This window comes from Ixodes scapularis, unplaced genomic scaffold (assembly GCF_016920785.2).
Source record: "Ixodes scapularis isolate PalLabHiFi unplaced genomic scaffold, ASM1692078v2 PGA_scaffold1__304_contigs__length_218370807, whole genome shotgun sequence".
In the NCBI taxonomy this organism is placed as follows: domain Eukaryota; kingdom Metazoa; phylum Arthropoda; class Arachnida; order Ixodida; family Ixodidae; genus Ixodes; species Ixodes scapularis.
Window position 1 is genome coordinate 41091474 of NW_024609846.1, and position 25089 is coordinate 41116562.

A 25089-nucleotide genomic window follows, 5' to 3' on the forward strand; every position below is an offset into this window, starting at 1 on the left:
GGTTCTACCGTGCTTTTTATGCACACCATGGAACTTGCCATTCCCCAGTTACAATTAGTTCCGTCAGGGCACTCATTGGCCACGAACGCGAATCCAAATATTCGTCGACGGATTGGTTCTTGACGAGTGCATGCGTCCGAGTGACGCAGTTCTCGTGTCCAATGCGTGAGCTGGGCTGTGCTGACGTCAGTTTGGCGCCGGTGACGCGCTTTTGGAACCGTGGATGTATTATAGTGAAAAGGCGGAGAGCTTTCGAAGGCAAGAAGGTACAAAATAGTCCGCTATATTTTCAAATGTTCGTACCGAAAAGCTGGCTCTTGACTTTCTAGCCTCTTTCGTGTGGCCAACTAAACGATATGCGATTAGTAAACTCCCAATTTAAAATCATTCATCCCAACCCAAAATTCGTTTCATGGCCCCTTTAACTGGTCGTTCCAATAAGGCCTCCAGTGACAATATTTCTTTCTTTCTTTCTTTCTTTCTTTATTGGTTTCCATTTCATACAGAATGGAGGAGGCCGAGGAAAAAAGCTACAAACGCAGCTTGTGGGGCCCTCGGCCCCCTTTGAATGATGGCAGCATTGGACTCACAAAAACACTCACACACAGTAACAAAACACTTCCTGGTCAATCAGATTCACTCATTCGATACAGCTCCACACATTAGTATGCAGTTGCAATTTAACATGATTAGGTCGGGTAAGGAACACAAAACAATTCTAGGAAATAGCTCGTTTTCATCTCAGGCAGTTCTAAGGGCACCGGTATCAGAAAATGAACATAAAAGATATCTCAGTTCAGAAGGGGTTATAGAGGATATATCGGTGCCAGCCTCCTCAAATGAATTTAGAAGTCTAGGCAAAGTATTCTTAAGCATTTGGTCACCATAATTTGTCCGAGAACGAGGAACTATCCATGGTTCTGGAGTTCGTGTTTTATGCGAAGGTTGCCTTTTTTCTAAGTTTCCTATTTCTAAGAGTGTAGAGGTATTTTTCCTAATGCTATAATAAAAATCTCGCATAAGCCTCCTTCGGTTTATGTCATAAACTTTTGGAATGTTATATTTCTTGAAAAGGTAGTCAGTATGTTCGGTGTATGAGACATTGGCAATAACGCGTATCATTCTCTTTTGCATTAAGTGTAATTTATGGAGGTTAGATTCTGTTGTTGTGCCCCGTACAAGATGGCAATAGTTAATATGAGATACAAATAGCGTATTGTAGATTAATAATTTAACTGATTCCGGAAGAATATACCTATTTCGATTCAGTATACCAGCAATTTGACTAAGTTTGAGTAGTACAAAGTTAACATGCTCGTCCCATTGCATGTTACTGGAGAAGTACGTGCCAAGCACTTTTATAGTGTCCAAAACTTCGATGTTTGTGTGATTAAACGCTATGTTATGATGCAATGGGATAGGCGTTCCTCTTGTATAGAAGAAAACGGCTTTAGTTTTATTGGAATTAACTTTTAGACGGTTCTGTTTTGACAAAGAGCTTGATTTACGTAGAACATCATTTGCCATATTGGTTATCTCGGCGTAGGAGCTGGACAATAGAAATATGCTAGTATCGTCCGCATAGATTATAAACTTCGCCTGTTGACATATATGTACGATATCATTGACGTATAAGTTAAAAAGCAACGGGCCAAGAATACTACCCTGAGGCACACCAGAGATTATTTCTTTGCTTTTAGATGTTAAGCCATTCAGAAAAACGAATTGTCGCCTTCTGCCGAGATAGGATTTTATGAACTCAAGTGGCAGACCCCTTATGCCATACCGCTCAAGCTTTTTAACTAGAATATTGTGATCGATATGATCAAAGGCCTGGGTAAAATCAACAAAAATGCCCAAAGTCAGAAGCTTCTGCTCGAAGTTTTGTAAAATATATTCTTTTTGCTCATGAAGAGCCAGCTCCACAGACTTATTTTTTTGGAAACCATACTGAGCTTTAGTTATTAGCTGATATTTTGCACAAAATGACGATATTTGATTTAAAATAACTTTTTCTAAGCATTTCGAGAAAATTGGAAGGATAGAAATTGGGCGATAGTTCTTTATGTCTAACCTATCACCTTTTTTATATAGTGCTGTAACTTTGGCAACTTTCATTTTGTCTGGAAAGGTTCCTGTGGAAATACATAAGTTGTATATATGAACCAAGACATGGACAATTTCATTAATTACGTACTTGACAGGTCTTATCTGAATACCGTCAGCATCACGGCTGCAAGAGTTCTTGAGTCCAAGAAAGGTTGAACATACCTCTACACTGTCGGTTGCATGTAAAAAAATACTGCTTTCGTTTCCGGACAGGGAGTAACTACAAGACTCATTTGAACACAGTTCAGGTTCTCTATGGACAAAATAGTGGTTAAACGCATCCACTAGTTCAACTCCTGTCAGTACGCGTCCATTGAGAGAAATTCTTTCTATTGTTTCAACATTCTGTTTTCGTTTCATGACTACACTTAGCTTGCTCCATAGCTTATCTGTGTCCCCTGCACAGCTAGAAAAGAGGTTCATGTAGTAAGCTTCATTGGCATTCCTTAACTCTTTAGTTAGTTTATTACGATAGACCTTAAACGTTTCCAAGTCTGAAGGGATCCTTTTCTTAATAAATGTTAGATAAAGCCTCTCCCGCTTCTTAATTTTCCTTAAGAGCTCTTTTGTTGCTGCTCATGGATTGGACCCGAGCATTGCGTGGGCACTCGATTTGGGCTCGTGATAATCGATCGCTCGAGAAGCATTCAGCGTCCGATCGGTGCAATGACGACAATAACCGAACCATAACAATCTCTGGACCTCAGCCCGTGTCCTGTGCCTTGCCAACCCCAGCGGGTGGCTACGATCAACATTGGCGTCATATAATCGACTCCAGATCACGTGGACCCTTGTTCTGGCTGCGAGTTGAGGGCGCAAAAAACTGTTCGTTTAGCTTGATTTTTTTCTGCAACTTCGATTGCGTGCGGTGAAAAACGAACGGGTGTTTCACAGGTCATTAACGACAGAAATCCGTTCCAATCGGTATTTGCGCAAAGTAAAAAAATCGTTGCACCCCCCTTTAACAGCGCTGCTGTAAAAAAAAAAAATGTTTATTGCAATTAAAGATAGGGCATAGGGGGCAGGAGGTGTGCGCCGGTGACGACTAGGTCTGGGTGCTGGCACAAGGAAAGGGTATTGCTCTTTAAGGCCGAGATAAAAACATCCACCTTTTATACTTGTCGCTTACGGGGGTACGAATTTTATCAGGGACCACATGAGGAATAAATAATGTTCCCAGCATGTTGATTTTTTTTTTTTTATTGCGATACCTTTGAGAGTATTTTGAACGGCTCAGGGGATGAATCTCTTAGTAAAATGTTAACGCTCGTGCCGTAATTATTTGAAAGCCAATAAACCAAGTCGCTCCACTACGGTTCCAAGCCACGTGTTTGCTTCCCCGCACGGCACGTCGGAGCCAGTGTTTCTTTCGTAGTATTTGTTTCTATTTGTACTGTTCGCGTGTTGCTGCAATTGTCGCCTTGAATTAATCTCTGTAGACGGGGTATTCACTCAGGTGGAAGCGAAACTTCATGGGCAGAGAAATCGCTTTTCGATCAACTTGAATTCAGTCAAAGCCGCGACTTGCGGAAGGTGTTAAGTGTAGGGAGCTACGCCGTAGTGAGCTCGTAGGGCAGTTTCCCCAGGAATCGTAGTGTAGTCAAACAAGAAAATAAGCTATAGCTTTTTTTTACCGATTTTACTTAATGCTAAAATTCCAAACTGTAAATACGTACTTTCCGTCATATTTCCACACTATGTTCCTGCTGTGATGGTGACATACAGAAATACAGAACCACGTTGATTGCCGGTTGGCACTCAGCATCGGAAAACAGAACCGAACACACCAGAGAAGGTACCCAAACACCTGGCAGCCAAACTGGCCCGTTTTGGTAGCAGTTTCTTCGGTTTCCATACGTCGTCAACGTCGAAATGTGGTTCTGCAATCGGAGGTGGCCATTTTAGCCTATTCTACACTCTGTTTCACCTTATGAAGTACCGCAGGAGAGGCTACAAGCGCGAGCTCCTTGCTCTGAGGTACATCTCGGCGGCACAAGCTCTCGTCACTTAAGAGCGGCTGCCAACGCTATGAGCTCGCGCTTCTAGCCTTCGCTGCGGTACAACATAAGGTTAAACGAAGTATAGGAACTTCGCTGTTTCTAATGGCTTTATTTGCTCATTTAAGTAAATTAGAGGTAGAAACGTCAATGCAACCGAAAATGTTCGGCACGTTTGGAGTGGGAGACGGAATTACAGGCGGCCTTTGCTGCCGCCGAAGCTCAATCAACTCAACATTTATTAAACAATGCGCGTGACGTGCTCAAAAAACGAAACCGAAAGAAGATAAGGCGGGAGGGCGGAAACTTTCTCCCGTCTGCCTGGAGAAGAAGAAAAACGTCTCGTTCCTCCCTTCTCCTCGTGCCCGCTTGAGGGCGCGTCAGTAGAAGAGGTGGTGGGATACAGAGGTTAAAGAAGCTATAGACGCTTTGCAGCAGCTGTGCATGGGTACCGCCATAACTGACCTTCAGTTTTTGTTTCCACTCATTACGTTTACTTCACTTCATTATTACCATAGCAGGCCAGGCTATTGCCATCTTAGATTTTATTCTGTCTTTCTCCACAGCATTGGCTTTTGTGGTGACTCGTCCACACCAATTTCAGTGGCTCGGTATCTCGGTAAAGCAATGGAAGGTCAGCAATGGCGGCTGTATTCTGGCGCGTGTGTAAAGCGTCTATACTGGCTACACAGAAAGCCAACAGGGAACATCGACTATCGCTCCGAACTGAATCTGGGAGTGAGGTTGCTAGAAGATGGACCATATACCACGCCTGCAAGTGCTATGCTAAATGACTAACCCAAGAGAAGATGAGAACAGCGGATTTGGAGACCGTCCGAGATATTAGGTCTAGCGGAAGGGACGCAGCGAGAAAGTTCTGGAAGTGTCTTGGATCGTTGGAAGGAAAACACCAAGATGTGACCATAATTGACGAGAGCACGGGGAATTCGCCAGAAGACCTTGGGAACCACCTCACCAAGTACCTGACGGAGACATTTGCTCCCGAGGATGCGTACACGCCGTAACAAGGCCAGCTTGCCCCGGATCAAACGGACTCCAACGAAGAGGGGGACATCGGTCGAGTGCATGGTTGCGCGTGCACTGGCACGCTTGAAAGGGCTACCTCTCAGGGATGTGACGGGGTCCCGGCGAGCGTCCTCAAGTCCTTGGGAAAAGATGCAGTGGAGCAGCTGGCGGATATCTTTGGAGCAATCTTAAGGGGAGAGGAACCTGTGCCCCAAGAGTGGTGGGTCGGCCGCGTGGTTCTGATCCCGAAGAGAGGGGGCGACAGACAGTTCCTTAAGGATTATTGGCCCCTGACCGTGACCTCTACGGCATACAGGACCTTCGCCCACCTTATCAAGGAACATATGGCAGCACGGGCAGAAGAGGACGAACTGCTCACCGAACTTCAGGGCGGATTTCGGAGGGGTCGAAGGTTGGAAGACCTTTTCACCCTCACACAATGTATTGAAATTGCCCGAAAACAGGGCAGAAGACTGCTATGCTGCTTTCTAGATGTGGCAAAAGCATATGACAGCGTGCCTCACTCGCAACTCGTGCGACGTTTGGAGGAGCTCCACCTTCCTCTTCGGGGCTAGCTGTCATACGGCGCCTACACTCACGAAATACAGTAATGACGCAACTGAAGGGGGTCGTCTCAGAGCAAGTCACAGTGACGAGGGGTCTCCGACAGGGATGCCCACTCTCCCCGCTTTTTTATATTCGGTATGTGTCAGGGTTGGAAGAAAGCCTGATCCAGTCGGATGTGGGCTTTTCACTGACACACATGGAAGGAGGCGCAGAGGTGAAGTGGATGCTGCCGAGCCTCACCTATGCGGACGATATTGTATTGACGGCGGAGACGGTGGAGGACCTGCAGCGTCTAATATGTATATGTGAGACGGAGGCGGCAACATTGGGCCTTCAGTTCAACACCAACAAGTCGGCAGTCCTTCAATTAGCCGGGTCCGAAGTGGCTAAATTAAACAGTCTGGTGCTGAACGGCGAGCAAGCACAGGTACAGGAGTCGTAAATACCTGAGAGTTGTATTGACCAACAAGCCGGAGTAGTTGTCCGAGCGTTATGCTCACCCCCGACAGGCAGCCGTGCGAGGTACGAATGTACGCCGAAAACGTAATCTTTGGTGTCGCAATAGTTTTCTGGTGACTCGCGAACTCTGGAAGGTGGTTGTGGTGCCTGGATTAACCTTCGCCAACGCGGTCCTATGTGTCCCTGGCATAGTGCGGGAAGTCATGAAACGTCGTCAACGAGAGGTCGGGAGGAAGGCTCTGGGCTGTCACGGAATGGTGGCCACCGAAGTAGTCCAGGGAGATCTTGGGTGGTCGTCGTTTGAGGCCAGGGAGGCGACCAGTAAGAAAACCAACGACAGCCGTCTACGTCTCATGGACCGCGGCCGATGGGCAAAGAGACTCTTCGTCTACACGCATCTAACGGGAGTCCGAACTGGCTGGGGGAAGCGGCGATATCAGAGAAGAAATACGGCTTTTTTTCAATACCTGTAACTATTACATCAGATAGGAAGTGGGAGGTGGAGATACGAAACTGGGTGAGAAAGGAGGAGGCAGTTCGGTGGGCAGAAACGGCAAAGTCCAAGTCGACGCTATATATGTACCATCGATATAAGCACAAAATTTCGGCAGACTCGACTATACGACAACAGCCTGGCCAGCCGGCTCCTCTTTGAGTCATGCGCAGGAGGGCTGCGAACGCAGGTGTATCGCCGTCGCTTCGACCAGATGGTGTGATCTCCACACAGTGTGATCCGCCAGACCACACACACATCCGCCGGACCACACAGTGTTTGGTCTGGTAGATGAGACAATTGAACACCTTGTATTGTCGTGCACCGGTCTGCAACCAGTTCAACCGGCGGAGTGTGGACAGGCAACCCGGGAGCTCGCACTGGCAGAGGCACTCGGCTTTGCGTCTGCTTCCAGCTCAGTGGCAGACTCTGCGGGTGGGACTAACGGCAACAACAACGCCGACGCATCACCTATAACCAACGGAGGGTGGCGTGAGCTGGTGGAAACCACGAAGCGAAGACTGGAGAACCGGTGGATGCTAGTTCACGAACGGTGATAACCGAATCCTCACTGGCTAGGCCCTAACCTCCACGGAACCGCCCGATTCAAAAGGAAAGAGCCGCAAACCATCATCATCATCACCATGATTATCATCGAAAGACGCGCCGTTGCTTCCTTTTTCCTTCTAATTTCCTTAGAGTGCAATCGCATCAGGTGGTAACGCCCCGGTCCCTTGGTCCCGCCATGTAGACTAGGGCCCCTGGATGTCAATTCTCTGAAGAGGTTTGGGCAAAATCTTCCAGTGCGTGCATTACATATTTGTAGCCACATTTGGAGTTGACCGATATTCTTGCACTCGTTAGAACTATTGCAGCACAAGTGAGTGCTCCGCGGAATTCGTGGGTTTTGCATGAAGAGGGACAAAACGCGGACTTCTCTAGACGCACTCCTGCCAATGCGGGCAACGAGTGCGCTCAATTTCCCTGTTCGTTTTTTTTTTTTTTTTACTTCTTTAATTTTAAGCTTTCAATTTTACTACAATGAATAATTACAATTATTTTTAATCTTAATGGACGTCTTATTGAAAGTCTCCCAGTGAAGTCGCAGGTTTACCTTGGTCAGCCGGACGTATACAACCGTAATGAATAGCATTGAACGTGATTGTTGGCTCAAACGTTCCTGCTTCATCGGGAATCAATGTATACATATTAGCAGATAATTTTTACCAAGGTTGTTAATTATATGCCACTTTCTGTAAAACAAAATATGTTGTATAGTAGCGATTACAAGTTCTCGTACAGCTCCTAGAACTTGTGATTTTAAAGGGAAAAACAGACTTATGGGTAAACAAATAAAAAAGGGAAAGCAATGCAAGTATTGTCTTAATTAGTAGAATACTTTAACTTGAGCCAAATACCCGAATATAGCACAAAAATATATCTAGTCATAAAATACACGGAATCCAAAGATAATTTCGTCGGTGGGATGGGGCAAAAATGCCGGCGTAGACGGTACACTTTGCAGCGCTGTAACTTTGAAGAAAACAAAATTATGCAGCATGTTTTTTTTTTATGAATAAACACACCACTATAGTGGAGAACGATCACTATAAATTTCAAAGAGATATTTTTTTTTTTTAAATATTATTGCCCTTTGATGTTTCTTAACGTTGTGCAAGTTTGGAGCACCATACAAATTGCAATTTTTGAGGTAAAGCAATGATTCATATATTATTCAAATGAGCGTTTTAAAGAATGCACGACATAAGTTTTTATGTTGTAGCTATTCAATTTATTTAAATAACGGTCAAAAAACTTGTGACAAAACGTCAAAAGAGCCATGCTTGCGCATTTTTGACTCGAAATATATAACCTCCACAATCGTGTGCATATTTTAATTAACGGTTCTCAGGATCTATTATAGGTGAAAAATAGTTTAGGTTTCTGATACATTTGTAGTTTGCGTAGTAGGCGTCACAAAACATGACATAAACGAAAACTTCAAAAATCGAATATGCCATTCTGGTGCACTCCATTTGTTTGTTTGTTTTTTCTCTTCAAAATTTTTGTTTTTTACAAACTCTTTTTTTATTACGTTCCCTACAAATGTTGAGAAGTAACATATACACAAGTTAAAAAAAACTACGTTCGGACTCGCTTGCGTGATCTTATCTGAACAAAACCAGCAAAACAACTACCTATAGAAAAAAAAAATCGTTTTCTGCCGTATTAGCGTGCAAAGGCGGTGGTCAAAAAGAATGTGACGTGTTAGTGTGGAGAAATTTTGTACAGATGTGGAGACTGGATGGCGCGAAGCGGTCCTGTGTCCTACAAAGTACGCGCAGAAGCACTTTCAGATGTTTTATTTGTGGGTGCCATATTATGCAGTGACACCGGAAATTCGACTTCGTCAAAACCGGTTCCAATGTTGTTGTTTTATTCTTTATTTTTTTTTAATTCAAACACAAGTTTTGAATAAAAACTGCTAGGCGCAGTAAATGGGAACCATTGGTACGTTGCTGCGGCAGCTTGCGGGAAAAAAATGGGACAGAACACTCGAACTACCTCAACCCTTTACGGCGAATTGAGCGCGTCTAATGAAGTTTTTATCTTTTCTTTTCTTCTTCTTTTTCGCTCTTTCTCCGGGAAAACCGGGAGCGTGCTTGCTTCACGGAGCAGAGCGCCGCTTCATGTCTCACCACGTGATGTTTTCCCCGGCGGGAGTAACACAGATGCACTCGAGGAAGACGGTTTGCTGTCACCGGGGTCCAATTCGTGAGACGACGAGCACTGCGTGAGCGTTCGGTTGGCAGTCGAATTATCGACTTTCGCCTCTCTTTTTTTTTTTTTTTTTTACGTCGAAGCTGTTAGAGGCTAGCTTACCTAGTTTCGTGTCCGGTACAAAGCAAATGTCGACACAAAACTACACAAAAATCTGGACATTTGCCGCCATCTATGAGCGACGGCGGCAACCAGACTGTTTGTCTGGTTGCCGCTGTCGCTTATAGATGGCGGCAGCTGTCCAGCCTTTTCGTCAAGGTGCGCGATGGTCCGGTGGTCGCCGTTGCCTACGTCCCATCCGCGACGCCCAAGAAAGACATTGAAGCATTCACTATAGACGTAGTGACGCTGTGGTGTACCACAGCGATCACAAGGCCATGATCACAGTGGTTACGAAACCAATAACAACCCCGGATCGTTATATATGTGTCTGATTCTTCAATCGTTCAAATAACCAATTACTCAATCACATTTTAATTCTTACATTTATAAATACTTTATTCCCACCATAGTACAGCTTCGCGGGTCATCCTTCTCCACCAGAGTAAAAAGGCTGAAAGTTTTTCGTTTTTTAAACGGAAATGGTTATTATAAATAAAGAAAAAACACCGTCAGGTTATTATAAGGTGTTTTTGCATGACGTTAATTTGTAGCACTGCGAGGCTATCCTCTGTACCACGAGGATAGCCTCGCTGTGGGGGAATAAAAGACGACGACGAGTCAGTCGTTCCTATCTCATCTTGGCGTACAGTCCATCATCCGTAGGCGCTCGTAATAGAACGATACTGGGTGTCAGAAGTGATCTTCAGTCTCCAAGCACCATGACTGATCTTTCGCCACCAGAACCGCTGCGGCTCGGAGAGCACGCTGCAGAGAATTGGAAAAAATTCAATCAGCGGATGGAACTCTTCCTCCTGGCTACAGAGCCCAAGGAACGTCGCAACCAGCAGCAGAAAGCCGCTATCTTTCTGCATGTCGCAGGGCAAGAAGCCATTGAGGAATTTAACACGTTTGGTTTGTCAGCTGAAGAAGCCCAAAATTACGATGTCCTGGTAGGGAGGTTCGAAGCCTACTGCCTTCCGAGATGCAATGAGACGTTCGAACGCTGCGTGTTCCGGACGAGGCGACAAGAGGAAGGGGAAGCTTTCGAACATTTCTACCGCGATATTCAGCTGAAAGCAGCGACCTGTGGATTGGGCGACCTAAAGGCCTCCATGCTACGAGACCAGATCGTGTATGAAACGTCAAGTAAGAAGATTCGAGAGAAACTCCTGCGGAAAAAAAGTGAAAGCCGTTTACAACTCCCTGTAACGCCGAATTGGAGCGCAGCTCTTGAGGAGGAGGAGGGAAGGGTACTGGGGGGGGGGGGGGGGTCAAGTGACCTTGGGTGGGGGTCACGTGACCTAGGGGGGTCACGTGACGATGACGATGCCGATGACGTCATCAGTAACGATGACGATGCGGATACCGATGACGTCATCAGTGATGATGACAATGACGATGCGGATGCCGGTGACGTTATCAGTGATGATGACGATGACGATGCGGATGCCGCCGACGTCATCAGTGACGTCACTGATGACGTCATCAGCGATGATGACGATGCGGATGCCGGTGACGTCATCAGTGATGATGACGATGCCGATGCGGATGCCGGTGACGTCATCAGTGATGATGACGATGACGATGCGGATGCCATTGACGTTATCAGTGACGTCACTGATGACGTCATCAGCGATGATGACGATGTGGGTGCCGGTGACGTCATCAGCGATGATGACGATGACGATGCGGATGCCGGTGACGTCATCAGTGATGATGACGATGACGATGCGGATGCCAGTGACGTTATCAGTGACGTCACTGATGACGTCATCAGCGATGATGACGATGACGATGTGGATGCCGGTGACGTCATCAGCGATGATGACGATGACGATGCGGATGCCGGTGACGTCATCAGCGATGATGACGATGACGATGCGGATGCCGGTGGCGTCATCAGTGATGATGACGATGACGATGCGGATGCCGGTGACGTCATCAGTGACTTCACTGATGACGACATCAGTGATGATGACAATGACGATGTGGATGCCGGTGACGTCATCAGTGATGATGACGATGACGATGCGGATGCCGGTGACGTTATCAGTTACGTCACTGATGACGTCATCGGGGGTCACGTGACCCCGGGGGTCACGTGACTTGGGGAGCCACGTGACTTTGGGTGTCACGTGACCCTGGGAAAGAGGTCACGTGACCTTGGGGTCACGTGACCCCGATGACCCTTGGGGAGGGGTCACGTGACCTTGGGGTGACCTTGGGGTCACGTGACCTTGGGATGACCTTGGGGGTCAAGTGACCTTGGGATGACCTTGGTTACGCCGACGGCGACGCCGACGGCGACGGCGACGCCGCTCAAGCCGGGAACGGGCCCCTAAGAGCTGCGCTCTAAAAAAGATTTGACTTTAGAAATAGCGGTTGGATGCTGCAAGGCCGAAGAAACAGCCAATGCCCACAACAAAACATGGGATCACGCGGCAGTTAAAGTGTCGATTGAAGCAGCGGCCAAGGTGGAAATCGTTAAGACAGTCAAGCAGCAGCGGAAAGAGAAGTGGAGATGTCGTTTCTGCAACCAAGCTCACGCTCTAAGGCAATGTCCAGCCTACAGAAAGACGTGCTCAAAATGCAGGAAGAAAAAAAAAGTGAAAGCTGCTTACAACTCCCTGTAACGACGAATTAGAGCGGAGCTCTTGAGGAGGAGGAGGGAAGGGCACTGGGGGGGGGGGGGGTTAAACTAACCAGGGGGGGTCACGTGACCTTGGGGGTCACGTGACCCCCAATGCCACTGATGTCATCACTGAGGTCACTGATGACGTCATCATTGACGATGACGATGCGGGTACCGATGACGTCATTAGTGACGTCACTGATGACTCCACCAGTGATGATGACGATGACGATGCGAATGTCGGTGACGTCATCAGTGACGTCGCTGATGACGTCATCAGTGATGATGACGATGACGATGCGGATGTCGGTAACGCCATCCGTGATGATGACGATGACGATGCGGATGCCGGTGACGTCATCAGTGATGATGACGATGACGATACGGATGCCGGTGACGTCATCAGTGACGATGACGATGACGATGTGGATGCCGGTGACGACATCAGTGACGTCACTGATGACGTCATCAGTGATGATGACGATGACGATGCGGATGTCGGTAACGTCATCAGTGATGATGACGATGACGATGCGGATGCCGGTGACGTCATCAGTGATGATGACGATGACGATGTGGATGCCGGTGACGTCATCAGTGATGATGACGATGACGATATGGATGCCGGTAACGTCATCAGTGATGATGACGTCATCAGTGATGATGACGATGACGATGTGGATGCCGGCGACGTCATCAATGACGATGTCATCAGTGACGATGACGTCATTAGGGGTCACGTGACATCGGCGGGGGTCACGTGACCTCAGGGGAGTCACGTGACTTCGGGGGGTCACGTGCCCCCCACGAGGTCACGTGACCCCGGTGGGGGGCTCGCGCGGTGCATTATGGGACATTTCCCATGATGCACCGGGGTCACGTGACCTCGGGGGGGTCACGTGCCCCCCACGAGGTCACGTGACCCCGGTGGGGGGCTCGCGCGGTGCATTATGGGACATTTCCCATGATGCACCGCGCGGTTACGCCGACGCCGACGCCGACGCCGACGCCGCTCAAGCCGGAAACGGGCCCCTAAGAGCTGCGCTCTAAAATCATTTTGCAGTATGTTGCAAGACTAAGCAGTCTGGCCTACATGACGTTGAAGAAACCAGTGAGGCAAGCAGCGATTTTGATGTGCTTCAGATTTTGTCAACCAGCAGCGTGCAATCGGTCGGCAACCGTGACTGGACCGTTACAACTACGATAGAAGGGAAGCAGGTAGAGCTTAAAGTGGACACCGGTGCACAGGCCAATCTGCTCCCTCGCACATTGTTTATGAAGATCAAACAGAAGTAGCGGCCTCAACACACGACTGCAACTCTGCACAGCTACGGATGTGGCATCATACAACACCTGGGAAAAGTCCGGCTGTGGGTATCTGTCGGCCGAAAACAAGGTTTCATGGATTTCTTTATAGTAAAAAAGGGCAGGCAAGACATCATGGGCATGAAAGCATGCGAGTACTTTGGCCTCGTCAACCGGGTCAACACAGTGGAGCACGAGAACCAGCAGCGCCAACAAGTAGAGCGCGAGTTCCCGGGTCTCTTTCGTGGTCTCGGTTGCACAAAGAGAGCCTACAAGATGGTTCTTCGCGACAACTTCACACCGGCGATACGCCAGCACGCCGGGTGGCGCACGCGCTACGTGCGCCTTTGAAGGCAGAGCTCGACCGAATGGAGACAGCAGGTGTCATCGCGAAGGCACCAGAACCGTCCGACTGGGTGAGCCCCTTGGTTATAGTACGAAAAAAAAAAAACTTAAGATTATGCATGGATCCATGTCACGTAAACAAAGCACTCAAGCGAGAGCATTTTAAGGTGCCCCAGAGAGAGGAAATTGAAGCAGACTTGGTACATGCCGCATGCTTTAGCCGGCTCGACGCCAACAGCGGTTTCCATCAAATACTGTTGGATGACAGTACATCTCGAATATGCACCTTCAGCACTCCTTTTGGTGGCTATAGGTTTCTCAGACTGCCCTTTGGAATCGCTTCAGCTCCCGAGGTGTTTCAGCGCACTATGAGTTACCTTTTAGATGGACTTCCAGGTGTGCGGGTGTATATTGATGATGTCCTGATTTGGGGCGAAACACGGGAAGAACATGACCAACGATTGCGTGCTGTGCTTCATGCTCCACAAACAGAAGGGTTAACTCTTAACTTGGAGAAGTGCATCTTCGGGGTCTCAGATATTACCTACTTAGGAGATAAAATAAGCGCAGCTGGAATTGAGCCAAATCCAGAACTTGTGAAATGTGTTGCAGCCCTACCAACTCCAACAAGTAAGAAAGAGGTTCAGCAGTTGCTAGGAGCTGTTAACTACTTTGGAAAGTACTTGCCAAACTTATCAACGCAGACAGAGTCGTTGCGTCAACTTATTCGACAAGGCACTATTTTTGAATGGCAGAAGGTTCATGAAACTGAGTGGCAACAACTGCGAAAATTGCTCACTGAGGCACCGGTCCTAGCAAGCAATTTTTGATCCCTCTCGACCCACCAAAGTCTCAACAGAAGCCTCTGCATTTGCTCTCGGTGCTGCCTTGTTCCAGCACAATGGAAAAGATTGAAAAGTGGTGGTGTACTCATCACGAGTGCTCACAGACACAGAGCGTAGATATGCTCAGATAGAAAAGGAGGCTCTGGGAATTGTATCTGGGTGCGAAAGATTTACCGAATTCATACTCAGAAGAAAAATATTCGTTGAAACTGACCACCAGCCCTTGATCGCTCTTGCAAATAAATTTAGGCGACCTGCCACCGAGGTTGCAACGACTATTTCTTCGTTCGCTGAAGTTCAAATTTGATTTACAGTTTGTCCCTGGAAAGAAGCTGGTGATCGCGGACACACTCTCCCGAATCTCCGGTGATTCCCAAGCAGAAGACGACATGACCGACGTCAAAATACATGCTAACGCAGTGTTTTCAAAACTGGTAGGCAGCCGGACCCTGGGCAGCCTGCATGCGCCACAGCAAGCGATACCGTCCTGCAGGAGGCAATTGCCTGTTTAGAAGCTGGAACTCCAGTTCGGGGTGAGCTGAAGTCCGTTATGACAGAGCTTTCGGTCATCAATGGAGTCGTGTTGAAAGGAAACAAAGTTGTGATACCAGCAGCAATGCGCAAAGAAATACTTAAAAGAATACACCAGGGTCACCTAGGCCTCAACAAATATAAATCAAAAGCAAGGAACTTAGTTTACTGGCCAGGTATGAATGCGGACATTACTGCATTCGTCAGAAAATACGAGACATGCCAAATTTTCACATACAGACATCAGAATGAGTCTCTGCATACACGTGAGGTGTCTGGTTATCCTTGGGGTCGGGTTGGGGCAGACTTGTTCGAACTTGGTCGTAAACATTACCTAGTTGTGTATGACGCGTACTCCAATTATCCCGAAGTGGAGGAGCTTCGTGACACAACTGCTAATGGTGTGATTTACAAACTGTCAGAAATATTTGCACGTCATGGAATACCATTAGAAGTTTGTACAGACGGAGGGCCACAGTTTTCTGCAAAAGAATTCAAAGACTTCTCAACGCGGTATGATTTTATTCATACAGTGTCATGCCCTGGGTATCCCCGATCCAATGGCCTAGCGGAGAAAGTCAAGCGGCTACTCCGAAAAGCACAATCAACAAAAGAGGACTTCTGGCTCGGCTTGCTCAGCTACCGTACGTCTCCGCTGGAAGGCGGTCGCTCTCCATCAGAGCTTTTGATGGGTCGTGGTATTCGAACCCTAGTTCCAAACTTTTCTTCAGATCCAGCACCGCCTGTTCAAGAGCACACCCAGAACCTCGAAAAAGGACGACATCTAGAGCCGCTCCAGCCAGGAGACACCGTCCGTATCCTAAACGATGGAAAATGGGCTACGAAAGCAACCGTCGAGTCCTACGTCGCTTATTCGTTTATTCGCATCATTTATTCGCATATAATGTCGCATTTAGATTACAATGACTACTTCTACCATCACCAACATGGCTTTCGCAAAGGTTATTCTTGTGAGACGCAACTCTTTGAATTTACACATGACCTTCATTGCAGCCTTCAATCTCGCAACGAAACAGACGCAATATTTTTAGACTTCTCCAAGGCATTTGATCGTGTCCCACATATTCGTTTAATCTCTAAACTTTCTCGCCTTCATCTAGACCCCCACGTCTTAATGTGGATACGTAATTTTCTTGACTCGCGAATGCAGTACACAGTCTTAAATGGGTGCGAATCTGATTTAATTAATGTCACATCTGGCGTGCCCCAGGGCACAGTCCTTGGGCCTCTTCTTTTTCTAATATTTATTAATGACCTTACAAATTCTATTTCTTCTCACATACGTATTTTTGCAGACGACTGTGTTCTATATCGCGAGATCACTTCACCTAATGACCGCAAACTCATCCAAAAGGACCTAGATAATATATCTCAGTGGTGTAACACCTGGTTGATGCCACTAAATAAATCTAAATGCAAATTAATCCACTTTTCTCGTAAAAGAGTTCCTCCTCCTTCCAGTATGTGCTGGGCGACGAGATCATTGAAGAAGTCGATAGGTATAAATATCTCGGTGTCGTACTAACTTCCGATATGACATGGATTAATCACATTAACACAATTTCTTTGGACACAGCAAGGACCCTTGGTTACATCCGGCGTTGCTTGAATGCTGCTCCTCCAAAGCTTAGGAAACTTGCATACGAAACCTTCATTCGACCAAAATTGGAATATGCATCTACAATATGGAATCCGCACCAAAATTACTTAATCACCCGATTGGAAGCAATTCAAAACCGAGAAACCCGCTACATTTTATCAAACTATGACTATAAAAACAGTGTCTCTGCCATGAAAACGAGCCTAAATTTACTAACTCTGGAGGTACGCCGCAAGGTTGCACGTCTTTGCTTACTCCATAAACTTTACCACTACCATCCCACTGTTCGAAGCTCATTCCTGCGCTCTCCCGCACGGTCATCTCGTCGGCTCAATAACTCTTACAATTTTCAACGTATATCGGGTTCCAGTAATGCCTTTAACAAATCATTTCTTCCACTGACAATTGTGGACTGGAACAGTCTTCCAGAATCGCTCATTACAATAACTGACCCTGTGGTTTTCAAAAGCTCCATCATGTCGTATTTTTCCACACCAAATTAAGTTTTCTTTTTTGTAGCTACGTTGCATGAGAGTGCGTTGTTATGCAATTTTAGCTACGTTGCATGAGTGTGCGTTGTTATGTAATTTTTATGTTGTTGTTTTTTTCATTTCTTGTATAATTTCTTGTGTTGCCCCCTCCTTATGTAATGTCCTCGACAGAGGACCCTTAAGGATTAATAAATGAAATGAAATGAAATGAAATTTAGATCGTACTGCGTCGTCACAGAAGATGGCAGGACGTTCCGTCGCAACATCTCCTGAAGGTTGACGAAGAATATGATTCAAGGACAACAAAAGAAAACGACGACTCGGAATCGGAAGACGATGGGAGACCGCAGTCGCCTGGACCAGACGGTACAGATGAAGAGACAGAGGACCAGGAAGCACCGCAAGCTCAGACGCAGCAGGGGCCCTCATCACGCCGATCTGGCAGAAGCGGACAGCCTCCTCGGAGACTAAGTTATGATGAGTCGTTCCAGCGAATGCCGTAGATTTTTTTTTTCTCTTTCTTTTGTTTTTGTGTTTTTTTTTTTTTTTCTATCTAGCGTGTTTGTGTCATCTTAATTTTACACTTTTTTTTTTTAAAGCAGAGAAAAGAGGATGTACCACGAGGATAGCCTCGCGGTGGGGGAATAAAAGACGACGACGAGTCAGTCGTTCCTATCTCATCTTGGCGTACAGTCCATCATCCGTAGGCGCTCGTAATAGAACGATACAGTAACACTTTGTAATCTGCACACAGCGCCGAAGATATAGCAATAAGAGCGTGTTTCCCTGAACGTTGCTTGCACTGCACGCACTGAACACTGCGTAAGACCATTAGCGAAAGCATGCGATCTCCGGCTTTTTCTGTTTTCCTCCAAATGTCAAAGGACTGTAAACAAAACTACTGGCGGAAAGGGCTCACTTGGTGACCTAACCTAAGCGGAAACCATTAAGTCGAGGTCACAGTCTGCAAACATGAGTCACCGCAATATCCTTAATTCGAGTGCCGCGCGCAATTTTTTTTTTATTTTCTTGGCCTCATTGTTATGCGGCATTCGAAGCAAAGATCTCGCATTGACTCACGTTCGAATCTGTATGCAGACTGTCTTTTGTATGATGCATAAACAGCGTGACTCCGGCTTCAGAGCCTGACACTACCTTTTCGAGATAAAACTGACAAAAATCACCGATGTCGTGCTGGGGCTAAAGGCCCCTACGCAGAGTTGTGTATCAGAGCGTTTGAGTGCGTTTGACTGCGTTGCGTCGAGAAATGAGAGCGAGTCACCGGCACATCTGTGCTTCGTATGGAGCGTGGAATCTATTTCAAGGAATAGATTTGCACTCAACAGAAGGTGCAGGGATAGAGATTGATACTGCGGAGTGCGCCGCGCCATCGAATGTATTGCGGGAGCAAACTACTCTCTCGGATAAAAGTACCTATCGGGGAAAAAATTGTCTTTACGTCAAGAGAGATATGATTTTCGCTTTTAAACGTTCTATCTCGCCCAAAATGCTGTCCCCAGAAAAAGTAAAGGCTGCAGGAGCGTCCATCCCAAAATAGCGTGTTCTTGTTTTGCAGGGAAAGAGCGGGAAAAGCTATCTGGGCAAAGAAGACCCACAGCGTACGATCCACAAGAAAGAAGAAGCTTGCCAGTGGCTTGTTCACATACAAGTAAATTTAAGAGACTGAATTATATCCTCTGGAGTGGTGTAACTTGTGCTACGTGAGTTTCCACACCTCATTCCTGTAGCGCAGTTCGTGCATGCCTTGCCAACATCAAGTGCATCAACGGAAAGAGACTTCTCATTAGCGGGTATTATTTTAAGAAAGGCGAACCAGTCTCAAGCCATTCATGTTGACGATATTTTGTTCTATCTACACTGCAACCTCCAGAAGCAAAACGATCTGTGTGTGTGCGTTGTCCTTTTTCTCGGCAGTTGGCACTAAGTTGTTCCTAAGTATATGGTTCTAAGCATGCAATTTAGGGTTCGTGGTCAAGACTACGACCGATAGGACGTGTTGCCATTATTGAACATTGTCATATTTTCCCCAGTGGTGTACTCGCGACTTACCGCACATACACGAGTACTTTGCTGTGGTAAGTTATCTTCTTTCATCTTCCAATTTTTGAATGTTTGTCCTAAATAAAATCACACGATGTAATTAGTCGGTTTATTGATAATTTTTATGTTGATAAAATACGCGTCTGCTTGCAGTGGGCTTTACAAAGAAAAAAGGAAAATAATTATTAAATCTTCTCGACAGAGTGTCAGTATCACAGACTCCCAAGACTATCTCATGACTGCGATCATCTTTCCAGCGATGCGAACTGTCTCCTGGAAGGATGATCGCTTATTTCATACACACGATAAAACAGAATACGATAAAATTACTCTCACCGTATTTTGAAATGAATAGCATTTTTGTACAAAGGTAAGCAGACGGCTTATAGGATACCATACAGATGCTCTTTTTAATTTCTATTTATGGTTGATTTCATGATGTAAAATGAATTATCGAATTGATGGTCGGATGCGGTTCCAAATTTTGCGGATCTGATTCGAATGCGGATAAAAAGTCTGCGTATACGGATCGGATGCGGATACAAATTTTTACGAACATCGCAGTTGCAATTCGGATACGGATACGAAGTTTGCGGATACGGATCGGATGCGGAGACAATTTTTTAGGAACATCGCGGTTGCAGTTCGGATGCGGATACGAAGTCTGCGGATACGGATCAACTGGGGGTGATTAGTCTTGTATCCACACAGTTTTTTTTTACTGATCTCTAAACGCGCCGTCAGAAACATTGCGCACGTAATTTCATGATTTTGTCGCCAATTTCCGACATTATTCTTCCAAAAGAACCTGCGTAAACCTCTAGTTCGTTCACGTCTGGAATTTAGATCGGTCGCAATTGTCTGACCGTCTCACAAAATCTTGCAATATAATATGCACAAAAACAATATGATATAAGCAGTATATAAAATATATATTAGAAAGAGGTATGACTGCCATCTTGATACATTACTACGGCGATTATTTCACCAATCTGGATTTTTAAGGCGCAGTTGAGCAGACGTCATACTTCTGCACAAAGTGTGATATCAATAGATTCATCATCAATAAATTCGATTGATTTTTACGCCTTGCCTTTGTTGATATGGAACTACTCGAATTTTAACCACTATGTATGTCCTCTTTGTCCCATTTATCGAGAATTCATAGAGCTTGAAATGATCTTCGCATATACATATACATTCTTTGCATATACATTCTTTGTTACATGTTATCTACTTTAATATTCCGAGGCATGTCTTACATTAGAATTAGTTCTTTTTTTGTATTTGTTTTGCTAGTTTTCCTATAAGTTTTTCTGCTTGATCTTAGCGTATGTGTGCACCAGACAGGAGACTATATGGTGGTATATAGGCTCCAGCAAAACAAATAATTATCAAAGCATTATCATTCTCTTTCATGTCTGTTCGTACCGTTGTAAAACATTTTCGCTGCTCTTCTAGATCTTCATTACCATCCTAGTTTCACGATATATTGCCGCGCGCGCAGCTGGACAAGTTGGGCAATAACAGGAACGAGGTTCGACGCCTGGAGCGGGCGCGCCTTTTTGCTATTTCTGTATATGTCGCGTTCTGTTGAATTCGAGAGCATTGTTGTTTGTTCGACTTACAGATGTTCGACACGCCGAACCTTCTCCGTCGATTGTTCCAGAAGCCCACCGCGTGAACATAAGGGGCTCCGCCTGCCAAGCCACAGTGAGTCGCTACCCCCGCGTTCGATCCCGCTGTTTCGCCGCCACCGACGTCTGCGACTCAAGCCTTTCTTTTTTTAGGCAAAATTTTGCCCGTATAAATGTTTAGTTTTCTTCAGTTTTCGTCGCCTCGTCAATTGTGATTCGTGACAATATAGATCCCAACGTGACAAATATACTCAATATTTGTACCACAATAATTTTTTCTTAACTTCTTTCGATGCCCAAATGAGCAACAATACCGACGTTCGCTTCAATAAAATGTCTCATTTGAATTCGCTCTCCCCTTATATGAAAAATATGTTTAAACTTGTCCGCCCCAAATACATGTTTCAAACACTCCAGCAAGTCATTTTTATTATTATTATTATTTATCAAAACTGTATTACCTTTTGTGCAGCAAAAAATGTAAAGCCAGGGTCGCACTACTTCCAGGGTCGCACCACTACTCACTCTGAGCTCGGAAATGCATGAGCCTCAATATTGTTCTGTTGCACTTCCTAAATAAATTAATTATAATAACTGCAACTTGTGCATTAGCCTCCATGTCTGCCCTATCATGGCACGCTATACCAACACGAAACCTGCAAAAAGTGACTACTCAAGCTGTTGACAAAAAACATCCGGACCAAAGCTGCGTATTTGGATACATAGATCAACATGGCAGCTCTGAAGTGCAGACAAAAAAAATACTTTTCTGGACGTAGCAAATCACGTTTAGAGGTTCCAAAGGACTCCAAGAGCTGTTAACGGTGAGTTGAGATCCAAAAATATTAAAAAAAAACTCTGAGCAACCTCACATAGCTTACAACAAAATGCGGCACATACATTTGGTGGTTGAGGAAAATAGAAGGAGCGCAAGCTTGTGCTTACGACTAGAAAACAACTATACAGGTAAACAAATTATCTTGTCCAAATTGAAGAACATTTCAATAATTAGGCTTTGTAGTTTATGCAAACTTTTATAGTCGCAATAGCCTTCCCACGGTTGTTGTGTATTCACAAGCTAAGACGTTGTGCGAGTCGGAAGCTTGTGAATGCGAGCTAATGTGTCACAAGCTTTGATGGACGTGAGGCGCAGGCGAAAGACAATGTGATGAGGACATGAGAGGAGGCTCATGGTTGTAACAAGGACAGTTTGAGTCATAAATGACTTTATATTAAAGGATTACAGTGGTTCCAGCATTTACAACCGTAGCCAAAGATTTTCAAGCTGCCATATGAGCCCGGCACTGAAGGTTTTCGTCAAGTACACAGGAGAACTAATGGTCATCGCTGTGTTCGACGAATGTTCAGGGTGTCACTGTTGCCATGAAACTGTCTGGCATATGTTTTTGAGCACAGGTAAGCCTGGGCGCACTAATGCGTGTCATATTATTTGTTTTTGTTTTTTTTTTGTTTTTTTTTTTGGGGGGGGGGGGGGGGGGAGTGTGTTTCATGCAGAATTTGGCAGCCATAACTTCTCAATGAGTGGGGAAACTGCAGCCGTTTGACACTGTCGCAGAGGCCGAAGAGCGGTGAGCGGCCTTCCACATCAAGACGAAGGGAGACCATAAAAGCTGATTTCTGCAGTCACGTCACAAGAAAGAGATGCTTTCTGCTGTTAGTCCACTCGTTATCAGGGTCGCTGATATTGATGTGGTGCTCCCAGACATTATAGTAACTCCTTCCTGAGAAGACGTCGTGTACCGACCAGTAGTACTCACGGGGTGCAGAAGTCGTCTGCCTACCGCTACCACAATATAAAGATTTAACAGGAAGTCGCCTACGCCCTAAAGCGCTCTTTTACGACACCACAGTAAAAAGCTACATTCAACAGATTGAGCGCTCCACTCATGTTCTCGTTATTTAGTCTTCCTCCTGCTCGGTGGGTGGTTTGAGTCCACTATAGGCTGCGGCAGCAAGCAACTGACTAGCTCTGGTAAGGGGGCACATATGACTTCCTGCCACAACATATTCATGCTCGTTTACTTGCCTGGAAAGCGTGTACAACCCAGGGGTGCATTTACTGATTAAAGATGCAGTTCCCTTTCTTAAAAACAAAAAATAAGGTTTACGTAGCACTTATATCAAATACACAAGATGTTCTTCTGCTCATGCTGCATCTCTATTGAGGAGTCTTCAGAAGAAACTTATGAAAGTATGTGACTCTAATATATGAATGCTCTAAATGCGAGAGTCACAGCGTCGAGATGATTAAAAACGGCCGAAATTATCAAAGACAAATTAGGAAAATAAAAATTTCATAGAAAGCTCTCATCCCAGAAGGTTAACAATCCAGCCTCCTCGCCCCAAACACGAGCGACAGTTCCACTGCCTCATGCACAACATAAGCTGTGCATGTGTTTGTGAACGTAAAAGCATGACGAGGTAAACATAGCAGCGAAAACTATGATGCTTGGTGGCTATAATTTCTTGCTTTTGATCACCCAAAGCACAGGCACCGCACCCAACATTTTATTTACTGGCGACTAGTAAAACAAGCCTTTGTTGAAACATGTAAAGAACACAAAATAACGTCTAAAACTACCAAGAGAGCGCTTAGGCCACACCGCATAATTTACAGTTTACATATCCGACAGAGCGCCTAGCCAACGTCACATTAGACAGTTTTAGTATAGCGTTGCTGGCTCTTACGTACGCAATACGCAATAGTATAGCGTACGCTAAAAATGACCTGCTCGGACCGAATTTAGTTGTGCGTTACGTTTTCGAGTGAACACCGCGCATGATCTTGGTTAGATTTGCTATATCTGCAGAATTCTGCGTGCTTATAGTGCAACCACGCTCCTGGAAAGAAATATTGATAATGAAAACGTGTCCAATCATTTTATTTCAAATTAAACCAAGCCGCAGCTGCCTCGTCAAGCCCGCTTTTCTTCGGCGTACAAAGACTACGAGTAAAGGCCGGTTCGGACGCTTGCGTTTGAGTGTGTTTGACTGCGGTGCGTCGAGAACCGAAAGCGAGTCACCGGCACATCTGTGCTTCGTATGAAGCGTGCGATACAATTCAAAGAATCATCTTAGCACGCAATATAAGTAGCAGAAATGTCCTGGTTTCTCGCTGCTGCAACATAGTCAAAAGCAACTGTTTGAACCAGGCTTAAGTGTGCGTAGCCAAATTCGATCCCGCGGAGCCCCCGTCAATCGTCCCGTTGAAACGGCACCTTTCATCAATGCTATCGCGCAATGAAATTCATGACCTATTGATGTCCAGTGCATAGCGAGAACTTCGGCGATTTTTAAGAGTCGCTCGTGCGTCGGCGATGAACTGTGCGAATAGGCTTAGCGTTGAGCAGATCGCAGCGTGGACGCACATTCCGAGCGGCAAACATTTTCACTGTGCACTCCTTCAGCTGCACGACGATCTGATTCGACCGCGGTAGGTCCCAGAAAGAATTCCCGAGCTGAACACCACGCAATTTCACGTAACACAGAACTTCGGAAACACCACGTCGCCCTTGCTGCATCAGTCGAGGTAACCGCCATCTTGAAACTGGCGCTCTCGTTGGGTCCGAGATCTCTCGAGAGCGTCCCGCAAGGCCCGCTAGCCCGCCTCGCAAAATCCCCAGCGTTGCGTGCGTACGCAATACGCTAGCCCTTCTATTGCGTTCTGCGCAAGCGCACTCACGACCCGCAATTTCCTTGCGTACGCAAAGCTATAGCGTACGGTCCACTAAAACTGTCTATTATCTGCAATAGGGGACAGTTGCAGAACACATACCTGCTTTCCGCGCCACTTCAAATTGTCGTCCTTTACTTTCTGCATCGAGAGTTCCAGCCGCATTCTTCATTGTTCCCGTGGAAAGATCCTGTGAGAGCTCCAGACGTTCCTGTTGAGGCTTGTGGACGCAATACCGTACTCGGCCACTCAATCGGATATCTTTTTATGCTTTTGAAGCCCGATAAACATCTGCTTCACCCGATGTTTTATGGCGAATGAGTCGTCGAAGCTTCCGTGAAACCAAAAGTGGCCAGAAGCGAGGGACGCCGACAAGCAAAACAAAAAACAGAA

General features: G+C 45.9%; 1 pseudogene; it reads right to left on the reverse strand.

The window, feature by feature from the left end:
• Nucleotides 1–24868, reverse strand: part of LOC120850158 — a 30155-nt pseudogene extending 5287 nt beyond the window's left edge.
• Between the last annotated feature and the right edge of the window lie 221 nt (nt 24869–25089).